The sequence below is a fragment of the Pongo abelii genome, chromosome 11 (assembly GCF_028885655.2).
Source record: "Pongo abelii isolate AG06213 chromosome 11, NHGRI_mPonAbe1-v2.0_pri, whole genome shotgun sequence".
Lineage (NCBI taxonomy): Eukaryota > Metazoa > Chordata > Mammalia > Primates > Hominidae > Pongo > Pongo abelii.
The window spans coordinates 106791468-106806292 of record NC_071996.2 but is presented as its reverse complement, the minus strand read 5'-3'; the positions used below and the strand labels follow the sequence as shown (position 1 = coordinate 106806292).

The following is a 14825-nucleotide window of genomic DNA, read 5'->3' as shown; positions in this document are numbered from 1 at the left end:
CTGATAGAGAGATATTCAAGTCTCCAGCTATGATAGTGGATTCATTTCTTTCTTTGCTGTCTTTTTTTTTTTTTGCCTCTCATAGTTTGATGCTCTGTTGTTAGGCACATTTGCATTCAGGATGTAATGTCATCTTGGAGACCTGACCCTTTATCATTATGTAATACCCTTCTTTATCCCTAATAACTTTCCTTGCTTTAAAGTCCACTGTGAAATTAAGTTAGCTCCTCCTGCTTTCTTTTGATTAGTGTTAGGATGACATATTTTTCTTTATTGGTTTACTTTTCATCTATTTGTGTCTATATTAAAGTGGGTTTCTTGTAGACAACAGAGTTGGGTCTTTTCTTTTGATCCACTTTAACAAAAATTTTTTCTTTTTCTTTTTCTTTTTTTTTTTTTGAGACGGAGTCTTTCACTCTGTCACCCAGGCTGGAGTGCAGTGACACGATGTCGGCTCACTGCAAGCTCTGCCTCCCGGGTTCATGCCATTCTCCTGCCTCAGCCTCCTGAGTAGCTGGAACTACAGGCACCCACCACCACGCCCAGCTGGTTTTTTTGTATTTTTAGTAGAGACGGGGTGTGTCACTGTGTTAGCCAGGATGGTCTTGATCTCCTGACCTCATGATCCGCCTGCCTTGGCCTCCCAAAGTGCTGGGATTACAGTCGTGAGTCACTGCGCCTGGCGTTTTTTCTTTTTTTTGAGACATAGTCTCACTCTGTTGTCTAGGCTGGAGTGCAGTGGTGCTATCTCAGCTCACTGAAACCTCTTCTTCCTGGGTTCAAGCCTCCCAAGTAGCTGGGATTACAGGTGCACACCATCAAATCTGGCTAATTTTTGTATTTTCAGTAGGGACGGGGTTTCACCATGTTGGCCAGGCCAGTCTCAAACTCCTGGCCTCAGGTGATCTGCCCGCCTTGGCCTCCCAAAATCTGGGATTACAGGCGTGAGCCATCACGCCCAGCCAACAAAAATCTCTTTCAATTGATGCATTTAGACTGTTGATGTTCACAGTGATTATTAATATAATTGGATTAATATCTGCCATATTTATTACCGTTTGCTATTTCTTGCCCTTGTTTTTTGATTCCATTTTGTATTCTACTCTTTTTCTGCCTTTTAATTGAGCATTTTATATGATTCAATTTTCTCTCCTTTCTTAGTGTATCAGTTGTATTTCTCTTACTTTTTTTTAGTGGTCACCCAAGACTTTGCAATTTACATTTACAACTAATTGAAATCCACTTTCAGATAATAGTGTACCACTTCATGGGTGTAATGTGAGTACCTTATAACAAAATATGAATTCCTCCCTCCTGTCTTTTGAACCATTTCTGTAATTCACTTATATGTAAGCATACATAAGCATATATATATGATCTATACATAAGCTTACCTAATCACATATATTGTTGCCATTATTATTTTGAACAAACTATTATCTTTAGATCAATTAAGAAGAGTAAAAGTTATACCTTCACTGATTTCTTCTTTGATGCTCTTCCTTTATGCCAGTTTGAGTGTCTTAACTATATCATTTTCCTTATTTCTAATGTACTTTTAATATTTCTTGCAAAGCACTTCTACTGGCAACAAATTCCTCCAATTATTGTTTGTCTGAGAAAGTATTTCTCCTTCACTTTTGAAGGGTGATTTTGCCAGGTACAGAATTCTAGGTTGGTTGGTTTCTCTTAACACTTTAAATGTTTCACTCCACTCTCTTGCTTGCATGGTTTCTGAGAGGTTGGATATAATTTGTATGTTTGTTCCTCTGTAGGTAAGTTGATGGAACTACTCAGTGTTTGATTTGGGATTCCAACTCTAGTGGTCTAATAACCAGACAGCCCCGTTCTTAACAGAATGAAGTTTATGTTCTTCAACTGGCAATGCATACCAAACAGTGATACAATAAAAGACACCAGCTTAGCCATTTCTGCCAGTTTAGCCGTCTGTGGAATGATATAGTCAAACCAGAATGTCATTTTAGCATATCGTGGATATGAGGCCATTCATGTGAACCTTTTAGCTATGATCAAAAACAGGGCACTAAACTTGACACTGCCTGACCATTATTAGTTCTAGCCAATGTGGCAAGGTTAGAATCGCAGATATTTTGAAAATCCCCTTCTCTTTTTACACAGCATACCGTCAAACAGAACTTGCAATGGTTATGCATTGTTAATGGTTTCTTTATTGTACATTAATTAAATTACAGACTTTTAAAGTTTTGCTTAAATTTTATTGAGAGGTTAACACAAAAGATAATTAAAAGTAGCCTATAAAATATTTTTAATATATTATCTGAGACTGTGAATGTCAGTTTCCTCATTATAATAGGATGGAGATGATACCATCTACTCTCCTACTTTTTCAAAACTGGAATATTGTACCCTTAGGTCCCCTCAAAGTGTGTGTACACATGCACACAGGGTTGGGGATTGGAAGGGAGAGATTGGGAATGCAAAACCACATAATAAATATGGCAGCATTATTCTGAAGCTTTAGTTTTACTTAGTTTTAAACACTTTTTCTATTCTAATTGGTATCATATGAAGCAGAATGTGGAATTGATGTGGATTTTTAAGATTGTTAAATGAAAAACAAATTTGGCCAGGTGCGGTGGCTCATGCCTGTAAGCCTAGCACTTTGGGAGGCCAAGACAGGTGGATCACGAGGTCAGGAGATTGAGACCCATCCTGGCTAACACGGTGAAACCTCGTCTCTACTAAAAATACAAAAAATTAGCTGTGCGTGGTGGTGGGCGCCTGTAGTTCCAGCTACTTGGGAGGCTGAGGCAGGAAAATGGCATGAACCCGGGAGGCAGAGCTTGCAGTGAGCCGAGATCGTGCCACTGCCCTCCAGCCTGGGCGACACAATGAGACTCCGTCTCAAAAAAACCCCACAAATTTTAGATGTGACATGCTGCTCACCCTAGGGGGTTACTGCTCATTGTCTCACTGGTAGCCACCCTCTGAGCTTCCTGGAATCCATATTTTGTTGTACACTAAGTTGAATTTTATTCTCTCTCATAACCATGACCATATTAACTATTCAAACAAATGAATACACAGAGAGTAAAACCCAAAACAAAAAAACCCTATAAGTATTAAATTAGAAGTCAAAGCACCTCAGACAATTTCTAAACTCCTGAGACTTCATTTGAACTAGGACAGAGCAGAGATAGCTGTGGCTGTCTTTGGACTGTGAAGGTGGGAAAGCTGGCTCCCTAAACTGCTCCCTCCCCTTAAGTAATAGAGTAAAGAGTAGCTGGCAGCAGATACATTACGCCGGAATTAAGATTGGAGAGAGGGCCACGTGTGGTGGCTCATGCCTGCAATCCCAGCTACTCTGGAGGCTCAGGCAGGAGAATCACTTGAACCCGGGAGGTGGAGGCTGCAGTGAGTTGAGATCACACCACTGCACTCCAGCCTGGGCAACAGAGAGTCTCTATACAATATTTTTGGTTTTTTTTCTTTTTTTGAGACTGAGTCTTGCTCTGTCTCCTGGGCTGTAGTGCAGTGGCGTGATCTCGGCTCACTGCAACCTCCGCCTCCCAGGCTCAAGCGATTCTCCTGCCTCAGCCTCCCGAGTAGCTGGGATTATAGGCGCCTGCCACCACACCCGACTAATTTTTGTATTTTTAGTAGAGACGGGGTTTCACCATGTTGGCCAGCTGGTCTCAAACTCCTGACCTCAAGTGATCTGCCCACCTCAGTCTCCCAAAGTGCTGGCATTATAGGTGTGAGCCACCGCGCCCGGCCTTTTTTTTTTTTTTTTGAGATAGCGTCTTGGGCGGGGCATAATGTGGTGGATTGTAGTCCCAGCTACCTGGGAGGCTGAGGCAGCAGAATGGCATGAACCTGGGAGGTGGAGCTTGCAGTGAGCCGAGATCACACCACTGCACTTCAGCCTGGGCGACAGAGTGAGACTCTGTCTCAAAAAAAAAAAAAAAAAGAAAGATTGGTGAGAAAAGACTGATAAATAGGAAGAAATTGAGAGTGAAGTCAGTAATTAAATAGTAGAAATTCAGACAAAAATAGAATGGGGTTGGAGGAGCGGAGGAAATCTTTGGTATCAACTAGTTCGTCCATTCCCCCCCCCCCCCCATTTTTCTGCAGATTAAGAAAATGAGGGCTAAGGATTTAAATGATTTAACGCAAAGTTGTAGCTAGTTAGTGGCAGAATTAAGACAAGAATTTCAAGTCTCCTGATTCCTTGTTTAGTCCTAGATAACTAAGGGAGATCTGGCAAACTGTTTATTAAACTAACCTTTTCAGTTGTGTAAGATAATGAAAGTCTGTTTTTACTCATTCAAACTTAGGACATGAACATGAAAGATTTACCTATTTGAGATTTCTTATAAACCAGAATTAGTGTTAAAATGTTAAGGGATGGCTGGGCGCGGTGGCTTACGCCTATAATCCCAGCACTTTGGGAGACCAATGTGGGCAGATCACCAGGTCAGGAGATCCAGACCATCCTGGCTAACACAGTGAACCCTGTCTCTACTAAAAAATACAAAAAATTAGCTGGGCGTGGTGGCATACACCTGTAATCCCAGCTACTTGGTAGGCTGAGGCAAGGAGAATCGCTTGAACCTGGGAGGCGGAGGTGGTAGTGAGCTAAGAAGGCACCACTATACTCCAGCCTGGATGACAGAGCAAGACTCTGTCTCAAAAAAAAAAAAAAAAAAAAGGGATGTTTAGCATGTGTTGTTTAAATACCCAACAAACTCATTCCAAAAATTTCAATAACTTTTTTAGACTATTCTTGTCACCCAAGGCAATTTTTGACTGTTAAATTCTATCTTATTTCCATTTGTGTCTCATTAATGTCAGGAATAATGATCCACCTCTGGTTGGATTTCTTACTCCTAGTGGAATAAAATGTTAAGGCATATAAACGTGGAGGGAGAATTTCTGTTTGTTTTTTGGGTTTTTTTTTTTTTTTTTTTTGAGACAAGAGTCTCGCTCTGTCACCCAGGCTGGAGTGCAGTGGCACAATCTTGGCTCACTACAACCTCTCCCTCCCAGGTTCAGGCAGTTCTCCTGCCTCAGCCTCCCGAGTAGCTGGGACCACAGGTGTGCATCACCACACCCAGCTAATTTTTTGTATTTTTAGTAGAGACAGGGTTTCATCATGTTGGCCAGGCTGGGCTCCAACTTCCGACCTCAAGTGGTCCGCCTGCCTGGGCCTCCCAAAGTGTTGAGATTATAGGCGTGAGCCACCACCCCTGGCCCATATTCTGCTTAATTCTTTTTTTTTGGGACAGAATCTCACTCTGTCACCAGGCTGGAGTGCATTGGTGCGATCTCGGCTCTCTGCAACCTCTGCCTCCTGGGTTCAAGCGATTCTCCTGCCTCAGCCTCCCAAGTAGCTGGGACTATAGGTGCATGCCACCACACCCAGCTAATTTTTTTTGTATTTTCAGTAGAGACAGGGTTTTACCATATTGGCCAGGATGGTCTCAATCTCTTGACCTTGTGATCCTCCCACCTCTGCCTCCCAAAGTGCTGAGATTACAGGCATGAGCCACTGGCCACCATGCCTGGCTGATTCTTAAAGTCTCTTTTAGCGACTGTGTGGATTTTGGTTTTTCATATGTAGGAATTGGGAGTAGCTTTTTAAAGGGATACTGAAAGAGAACTCATAGGTTAAAATGGGGAGACAGCAAAGACATGGGAAATGGAAATGTAAAGAAGGTAGAGAATTTTGGAATGAAACCCTGGAAGGGAAGAGAAAGGGAGATTAAAGAAGTTGAGAGGACAAACATTGTGACAAATGTACTGATAATTATACTTTGAATAGATTCCTTGTTAGAACTAGTTTGAGTTGGGTTTTTGTCAGGTGCAAGAACCCTTACGAATAGTCATTTGTTAATTTTTACCAGAGAGTCATTAACACAACTATTGAATCAAATCATATGCCTTGAAATAGCCTTATAGAAATATTATTAAAATATTCTTCTGAAGCTAAAGTGCATTGCAGAATTTTCTGATTTTTCCTAACCATTCCTCTATTGATAGGGAAATTAATTTTGGAATATGTTGGTTTCTTTTGATTAATATTTCTTTAAACTAGAACCAGATAAATTGGCCACTTTTTTTTTTTAAGGAATGTACCTTTAGCTTTGAGTCATCTTAAATTAGAAATATTTGGCAGAAAAAAGTCGAAATTTGCATCAAGAAAGAATATATTTCTGTGGTAGTTGCTCTGGGGTGAAAAATGAGAACCATATGGTCTCTGTCTTTCCAGAGCTTTCAATCTAGTTGGGTGTGGAGAGTGATAAGGCAAGTGCACAAATAACCACCACATAATACAAAGCTGATTAGCTGTAAATGCCATAGAGAGGTACAAAGTTCATGGGCTTCTCAGAGGAAGTGGTATCTAAGTCTTCTCTTGTTTAACTAGCACACACTTAAACTTTTAGTTTTTTTAAATTGAGATATACATAATATTTACTCTTTTTTTAAATTTATTTTTTAATACAGAGTCTCGCTATGTTGTCCAGGCTGGTTTCAAACTCCTGGGCTCAAGCAATCCTCCTGCCTCACCCTCCCAAACATTTACTCTTTTAAAGTGTATACTCCGTGAGTTTTATTACATTCATAAGGTCATGCAACCTTCACCACTATCTTAATTCCAGAATAAACTTAAAAAAAAAAAATTCTAGTGTTTTTAGCTGAGGTGTGCTGTCACAGTTCTCAGACCTCACCACTCCCTATTGGTTTATATCTAACTACCACCACCAGTATGTATATTGGCTGCCTGACCCCTGCAGGTATTTGAGTTTGCATCCCAGGCTTGAGAGTTGTTTTTGTAGTTTCAGTGACCCTGGAAGAAAATGTCTTAATTGCCTGGGGGATGCCACCCTGGAGAATACTCTCTGCTGTCCTGCAGAGCATCCTTTTTCCCATTTCTAGTCTCTTAATCCCCTGGCTTCTTTATGAATGGTCCCTACCTCTACTACAGCCTTTGGTAAGGGATTACTTCCTATTACCCTCAAGAACCTCAAGAGGACTTTTTTTTTTTTTTTGAGATGGAGTCTTGCTCTATCGCCCAGGCTGAAGTGTAGTGGCATGATCTCGGCTCACTGCAACCTGTGCCTCCCAGGTTCAAGCCATTCTCTTGCCTCAGCCTCCCTAGTAGCTGGGGTTACAGGCATGTGCCACCACGCCCGGCTAATTTTGTATTTTTAGTAGAGACGGGGTTTCTCCATGTTGGTCAGGCTGGTCTCAAACTCCTGACCTCAGGTGATCTGCCCGCCTCAACCTCCCAAAGTGCTGGAATATCAGGTGTGAGCCACCGCGCCCAGCCGAGGACTTCTTTAGTATAAAATCCAAACTCTTTTTCTCAGTTTACAAATCCTTGCGTGATCTGTCCCTTGCCAAATCTGTACCCTCTACTTGAAGTGCTCTTCTCTCTGAGATTTGCATGTCTGATTCTTTCTTGTCATTAGTACATTAGTATCTGAGCTGAAATTATCACAACTCAGGCTTTCTCTGTTGATCAAATCTAAAGCAGCCACTTGATCACTCTCCACACCCTAGTTTAATTATGACCACACTTGTCACTATCTTTTTTGTTGTTTTATATTTCTCTCCTGTGACTAGACTGTAAGTTCAATGTCAGTAGGTCCCTCACTGTAATATTTATAGCTGTACCTGAACTGCTAGAGCAGTGAGCGTTTGTCATGTGGTATGTACTTAAAACATATCTGTTGAACAAATGTTGAGGGAAAATGCTTGCTCTGAGCAGTGGCTCCTACTGTTTTGGTTCATCTGCCTGTATGATTCTACCTGTTTTTGTCTTCCAGAAATTTGCCAGAATCTCTCATCTGTTAATGCCTTTGCCATCTCCTGTTTCCATGTCCTTACAAGTTTATTCGTTTTTGAAACTGTTTATTGTCATTTTAATGGTATTTTGAGGAGGCATAAATGCTTTCTGTGACTTTTTTTTTGACCGGTTGAGATGTTGCAGTCAGGTTGAAAATTTAAAAGTCAAATTGAGAAAGCATGGCTTATATTTGGAGAATATGATTGAAAATTTACATCAAGCCCGTGTCAGAGAGAATCTAAAGTCATTTGATGCAAAGTTTATACTTAATTCAGAATGTCATGAGGAACTGTTTTGGGTGTTTGAGCAAAATCATGACGTGAAAAGAGTCTTTAAGAAAGATTAATCTGACAGTGATGGATTAAAGAAGAGAGGTCAGTTAGGAAGTTGCTAGAATAATCTGAGGATAATATAACATAGATCTGAGCCAAGATAGTGGTCATAGATAGGAAAAGAAGGCATGGAATTGAAAAAATAATTGAACCTCCTGGCACCAACGCTGATGAATTGCTCTGTGATAGTTTAGCAGTGTGACTTTTATTTTGGTGGTTTGGTTGATTGTATGTTTCCTCCAGACCCTTTGCTATCTCTCATCTCCCACCCTTTTCCCCTGGGCAACCTCTGTTCTGATTTCTATCACTATGTCTCAGTTTTGCCTGTCCTAAAACTTTATTTTATTTATTTATTTATTTTGAGGCGGAGTCTCACTCTGTCACCCAGGCTGGAGTGCGGTGGCACGATCTCAGCTCACTGCAATCTCCGCCTCCCAGGTTCAAGCGATTTTCCTACCTTAGCCTCCTGAGCAGCTGGAATTACAGGCAGGCGCCGACAGTATTAAATGTATCTTTTATCAGTAATGAGTGGTAAAATGTCTTTCCTAGGAATTTTACATTTATGAGATGGAAACAGAAAGCAGACATCTTGAAGCTTTTTTGGTTGTATGTATTAGGCCATTCTCATATTACTATAAAGAAATACCTGAGACTGGATAATTTTTAAAGAAAAGAGGTTTAATTGGCTCACGGTTCTGCAGGCTATACAGGAAGCATGATGCTGGCATCTGCTCTGCTTCTGGGGAGACCTTAGAAAGCTTATACAATCATGGTAGAAGGTGAAGGGGGAACAAGGCAGGTGACATGGCCGGAACAGGAGCAAGAGTAGGGGGGAGGTGACACACACTTTTAAATGACCACATCTCACAAGAACTCACTATTGAGAGGACAGCACCAAGGGGATGGTATTAAACTATTGATGAGAAACCACCCCCATAATCCAGTCACCTCACACCAGGCCCCACCTCCAACATTAGGGATTACTATTTGACATGAGATTTGCAGGGATACCCATCCAAACCATATCAGTGGGGGATATTTGATCAACTTTAGTAATACCTCCTATTTGGATGTTGGGAAGAGGTCAGGACATATGTTAATGAATAATGCAAAATAGAAGTGGTTTACTGTTTTACTCCTTTTGTTCTGACAGTAACAAAAGTAACAGTTTTAATAATCAAAACATTTTAAAAAATACCCATCTTGAAGTCTGTATTTAGTGTAAGCATTTCAATTTAATTAAATACTAGCTTTGGATTTGGAACCAAATTCTGATTTTTTTCTGACCTACTTGTGATGTTAACGAACTTTTAAAAAAATTACTTATTTTTTTAGGGCCGGGTGTGGTGGCTCACACCTGTAATCCAGGCACTTTGGGAGGCCAAGGTGGTTGGATCCCTTGAGGCCAGGGGTTTGAGACCAACATGGCAAAATCCCGTCTCTATAAAAATACAAAAATTAGTCAGGTGTGGTGGTGCGCACCTGTAATCCCAGCTACTCGGGAGGCTGAGGCACAAGAATCACTTGAACCTGGGAGGCAGAGGTTGCAGCGAGCCGGGATCATGCTGCCACACTCCAGCCTGAGTGACAGCGAGACTCTCTCTAAAAAAAAAAAAAAAAAAAAAAAAAAAAAAAAAAATTATTTTTTTAAATCTAAAGGTTAGAAATGACTCTTTTTGCATCTGTGAAAGGATGTCTGATGAATAAATATTTTTCTAAGATGCTAAATTTTTATAAACAAGCTAAAAAGGTTAACTGAGTAAGCAAGGCAAATATACTTTAGGAAAGGGAGCATATGCATACATAATAAAAACCATATATTGGAGAAAACACAATTATTATTCAGTGTCCTTAGACTAAACGTATTAATTTAGTAAAAGTGTTTTATAGCTTATCTTTTTTTCCTTTTCCTTAAATTTATTTCTGAAATTTAGATGATCTATTTGTTAACACACTGTTTTCCTAATTATAGCTTTCTGAGGGTAAAGACTGTTTTTTCTTTTTATCTCTCCTCCTTCATCTCTCTCTTTCTTAATTTATTTTGATATACTGTTGACACTGGAACAACACAGGTTTGAACTGTGTGGGTCTGCTTGTATGCAGATTTTTTTTCAACCAAACATGGATCATTGTGGTGATGTGAAACCTGCGTATATGGAGGGTTTACTGGACTTGAGTAGGCATGATTTGGGTATAGGTGGAGGTCCTGGAACCAGTCCCCCTGGTGCCAAGGGACAACTGTAATTTCAAACTTACAGAAAAGTTGTAAGAAGAATATAAACAACCTCCAGGCCAGGCGTGGTGGCTCACGCCTGTAATTCCAGCACTTTGAGAGGCTGAGGCAGGCGCGGATCACCTGAGGTTGGGAGTTTGAGACCAGCCTGACCAACGTGGAGAAACCATGTCTCTACTAAAAATACAAAATTAGCCGGGCATGGTGGTGCATGCCTGTAACCCCAGTGTATATTTCTTTTTTTTTTTTTGAGACAGAGTCTCGCTCTGTTGCCCAGGCTGGAGTGCAGTGGCGCTATCTCAGCTCACTACAAGCTCTGCCTCCTGGGTTCATGCCATTCTCCTGCCTCAGCCTCCTGAGTAGCTGGGACTACCGGCGCCTGCCACCACGCCTGGCTAATTTTTTTGTATTTTTTTTTTTTAAGTAGGGACGGGGTTTCACTGTGTTAGCCAGGATGGTCTTGATCTCCTGACTTCGTGATCTGCCCGCCTGATCCGCCCACCTCAGCCTCCCAAAGTGCTGGGATTACAGGTGTGAGCCACCGCGCCCGGCCCCAGTGTATGTTTCTTAAGATCAAAGATGTTCTCTTATGTCACTGCAATATTGTTATCAAAATCAGGAATTGTAACATTGATTCAATATGTGTTCTAATCCACAGTCATATTTTGTCAACTGTCCAACATTGTCCTTATGGCTATGTTTAGATATTTTCCCTGGGTCTAAGATCCAGTCCAGGTTCAAGCATTGTGTTTAGTTGTCATGTCTCTTTAAGTTCCATTGAATATGGAAAATTTCCTTAGCTTTTCTTTGTTTCTTGGCCATCACATTATTGAAAAGTGTTGGCCAGTTATTTTGTGAAATGTCTCTTGTGATTTGATTCAAGTACTGCATTTTTTGCAGGAATACTACAGTGATGTTGTATCCTTCCCAATGCATTATAACTGGAACCCTCTGATGTTGGTTTGCTTCTGTAGTGATGATATTTTGGTCACTTGGTTAAGGTTGTCTTCTGAGTAATTTGTGGGGAGATATTTTGAGAATATGTGGCATCAAATTTTCACCTACTAGTTTTAGCCTCTATTGATGATTCTTGCCTTGATTTTTTAAAACTTAGCAACTTGGTTTTTAAATTACTTTTAAAATAAATACTTAGTAATTATAACAGTGGTTGCAAAATGGTGATTTTTTTTTGTCATTTCATCTACATTAAGTAGTTGGCATTCTACAGTAAGGAAGAGCTTTCTTCTTTACAGTGTATATTTTATTTAATTCAATATGGATTTTATGGCCAGGCACGGGAGCACACACCTGTAATCCCAGCACTTTGGGAGGCCGAGGTGGGCGGATCACCTGAGGTCAGGAGTTCAAGACCAGCCTGGTCAACATGATGAAACCCTGTCTCTACTAAAAATAAAAAAATTAGGTGAGTGTGGTGGCAGGCGCCTGTAATCCCAGCTACTTGGGAGTCTGGGGCAGGAGAATCACTTGAACCTGGGAGGTGGAGGTTGCAATGGCTTGAGATTGTGCCATTGCACTCCAGCCTGGGCAACCCAGAGTGAAAGTTCATCCCCCCCAAAAAAAAAAATATATATATATATATGGATTTTAGTCAGTGGATTATAATTTGTTTCTATAATAATTTATTTCAATATTTAACTTTTCATAGATTAGGCCCCTGATCTGGGCCTTCAGGCTGGTTCTCATGTCCATTTGACATGTGCCTATCATTAATTGTGGACTTTTTGCCACGAGATGATGTTCTAGAGGCTCATCTTGGTTTTTTTTGTTTTTTTTGAGACGGAGTCTCGCTCTGTCGCCCAGGCTGGAGTGTGCAGTGGCGCGATCTCGGCTCACTGCAGGATCTTATCTTGTTTTTTTTTCCCTGCCCAGCCCTGGAATTATTACTCCAGGTATCTGTTACTTTTTGTGTAGAGTATATACAGTATTTTGAAACCAAAAACTGGGAACTAAGTGTGCTAGTTAATTACATGGTGTCATTGCCACCAGGCTTTTTCAGTGGACATACCTACAAACACATAATACACACATCTCTGTCTTTATTTCTGTCCATCTTTTTGTCTGTTTGAAACCTTGAGTTTATTTATAGTGATAATTCAATACCTAATCCAAATGACTTCCAAGCTATAGGCTACAGCTATTTGGCAACCGCTTTCCTCTCAAAGCATGGGTTGCCTCTGGGATTGGATTTCTTGCCAGTGCATTTGGCCATCTGGTAGGGGAATAGGTAGGACAAAAGTGAAGAAAAATACTGCTGCCTCCCTCTTGAGGCTTTCCATAGTTTCAAGACCGTTTTCTCTAAGAGTGAATGAAGTTGCAGCTTCTACTTCTAGTTGAGGCTGGACTGGACATGCACAATATCAGCTGTCTGCAAAAATAACTAAATAGCTACACTAGTATAACAGAAAAAGGTCTGAAGTGTGGAGCAGCCGTGTGTGTGTGTGTGTGTGTGTGTGTGTGTGTGTGTGTTTAGAGTATTCATTTGCTAGGGCTGCAGGAACAAATTACACACTGAGTGGCTTAAAGCAACAGAAATTTACTGTCTTACAGCTCTTGAAATTGAGAAGCTGGAATATAAACCACACAATCTTAATTATTTGTTGTTTTTCAGTTTTTGTAGTTTTTTATCTACTCTGTGGTTTCAGATAATGCTTAATGGCATATTGTGTAATAGTTAATTATAAGATAATCAGAACTTTTTATTTATAGGGATGTTAGGGGTTTCTTTGTAGAGTGTTGAACTAAATTGTTTTTTTCCACTTTAGTGATATGGTTTGGCTGTGTCCCCACCCAAATCTCAACTTCAGTTGTATCTCCCAGAATTCCTCTGTGTTGTGGGAGGGACCCAGGAGGTGGTAATTTAATCATGGGGGCCAGTCTTTCTTGTGCTAGTCTTGTGATAGTGAATAAATCTCACAAGCTGATGGGTTTATCAGGGGTTTTCACTTTTGCTTCTTCCACATTTTCTTTTGCCACCACCATGTAAGAAGTGCATTTTGCCTCCCGCCGTGATTCTGAGGCCTCCCCAGCCATGTGGAACTGTAAGTCCAATTAAACCTCTTTTTCTTCCCAATCTCAGGTATGTCTTCATCAGCAGCCTGAAAATGGACTAATGCAGTAAATTGGTACCAGTAGAGTGTGGCGTTGCTGAAAAGATAACCCAAAAACGTGGAAGTGTCTTTGGAACTGGGTAACAGGCAGAGGCTGGAACAGTTTGGAGGGCTCAGAAGAAGATAGGAAAATGTAGGAAAGTGTGGAACTTCCTGGAGACTTGTTGAATGGCTTTGACAAAAATGCTGATAGTGATATGAACAATAAGATCCAAGCTGAGGTGGTCTCAGATGGAGATGAGGAACTTGTTGGGAACTGGAGCAAAGGTGACTCTCATTATGTTTTAGCAAAGACACTGGCGGCATTTTGCCCCTGCGCTAGAGATTTGTAGAACTTTGAAATTGAGAGAGTTGATTTAGGGTATCTGATGGAAGAAATTTCAAAGCAGCAAAGCATTCAAGAGGTGACTTGGGTGCTATTAAAAGCATTCTGTTTTAAAAGAGAAACAGAGCATAAAAGTTCAGAAAATTTTCTGCCTGATGATGCAGTAGAAAAGACAAACCTTTTTTTTTTTTTTTTTTGTTTTTGTTTTAAGGAGAAATTCAATCCAGCTGCAGAAATTTGCATAAATAGCAAGGACCCTAATGTTAATCCCCAAGACCGTTGGGAAGATGTCTCCAGGCCATGTCAGAGACGTTCATGGCAGCCCCCTCCCATCACAGGGCCCAGAGGTCCAGGAGGAAAAAGTGGTTTCATGGGCCGGGCCCAGGGTCTCTGTGCTGTGTGCAGCCTAGGGACTTGGTGCCCTGTGTCCCAGCCACTCCAGCTGTGGCTGAAAGGGGCCAACATAGAGCTTGGGATGTGGCTTCAGAGGGTGGAAGCCCCAAGCCTTGGCAGCTTCCACGTGATGTTGAGCCTACGAGTGCACAGAAGTCAAGAACTGAGGTTTAGAAACTTTGGCCTAGATTTCAGAAGATACATAGAAACACCTGGATGCCTAGGCAAAAGTTTGCTGCAGGGGCGGGGCTCTCATGCAGAACCTCTCCTGGGACAGTGCGGAAGGGAAATGTGGGGTCGGGGCCCCCACACAGAGTCCCTACTGGGGCACTGCCTAGTGGAGCTGTGAGAAGAGGGCTATCATCCTCCAGACCCCAGAATGGTAGATCTACAGACAGCTTGCACTGTGCACCTAGAAAAGCCTCAGACACTCAATGCCAGCCTGTGAAAGCATCCAGGAGGGAGGCTGTACCCTGCAAAGCCACAGGGGCGGAGCTGCCCAAGACCATGGGAACCCACCTTTTGCATCAGTGTGACCAGGATGTGAGACCTGGAGTGAAGGGAGATCATTTTGGAGCTT

The 14825-nt window shown here is 41.4% G+C and overlaps 1 protein-coding gene across 13 annotated transcripts in view; it reads left to right on the top strand.

The window, feature by feature from the left end:
- The window catches only part of RAPH1 (Ras association (RalGDS/AF-6) and pleckstrin homology domains 1), a 111737-nt gene that overhangs the window by 16388 nt on the left and 80524 nt on the right, over positions 1-14825 (top strand). The window contains exon 1 of one of the 13 annotated variants that reach the window (XM_054549037.2): positions 11720-11822. The exons of the other annotated variants lie outside the window; for them this stretch is intronic. The gene's annotated coding sequence lies outside the window, so the exon portion shown is untranslated. Of the gene's footprint in view, positions 1-11719; positions 11823-14825 lie in introns of those variants that run through there. 13 annotated transcript variants of the gene reach the window in all.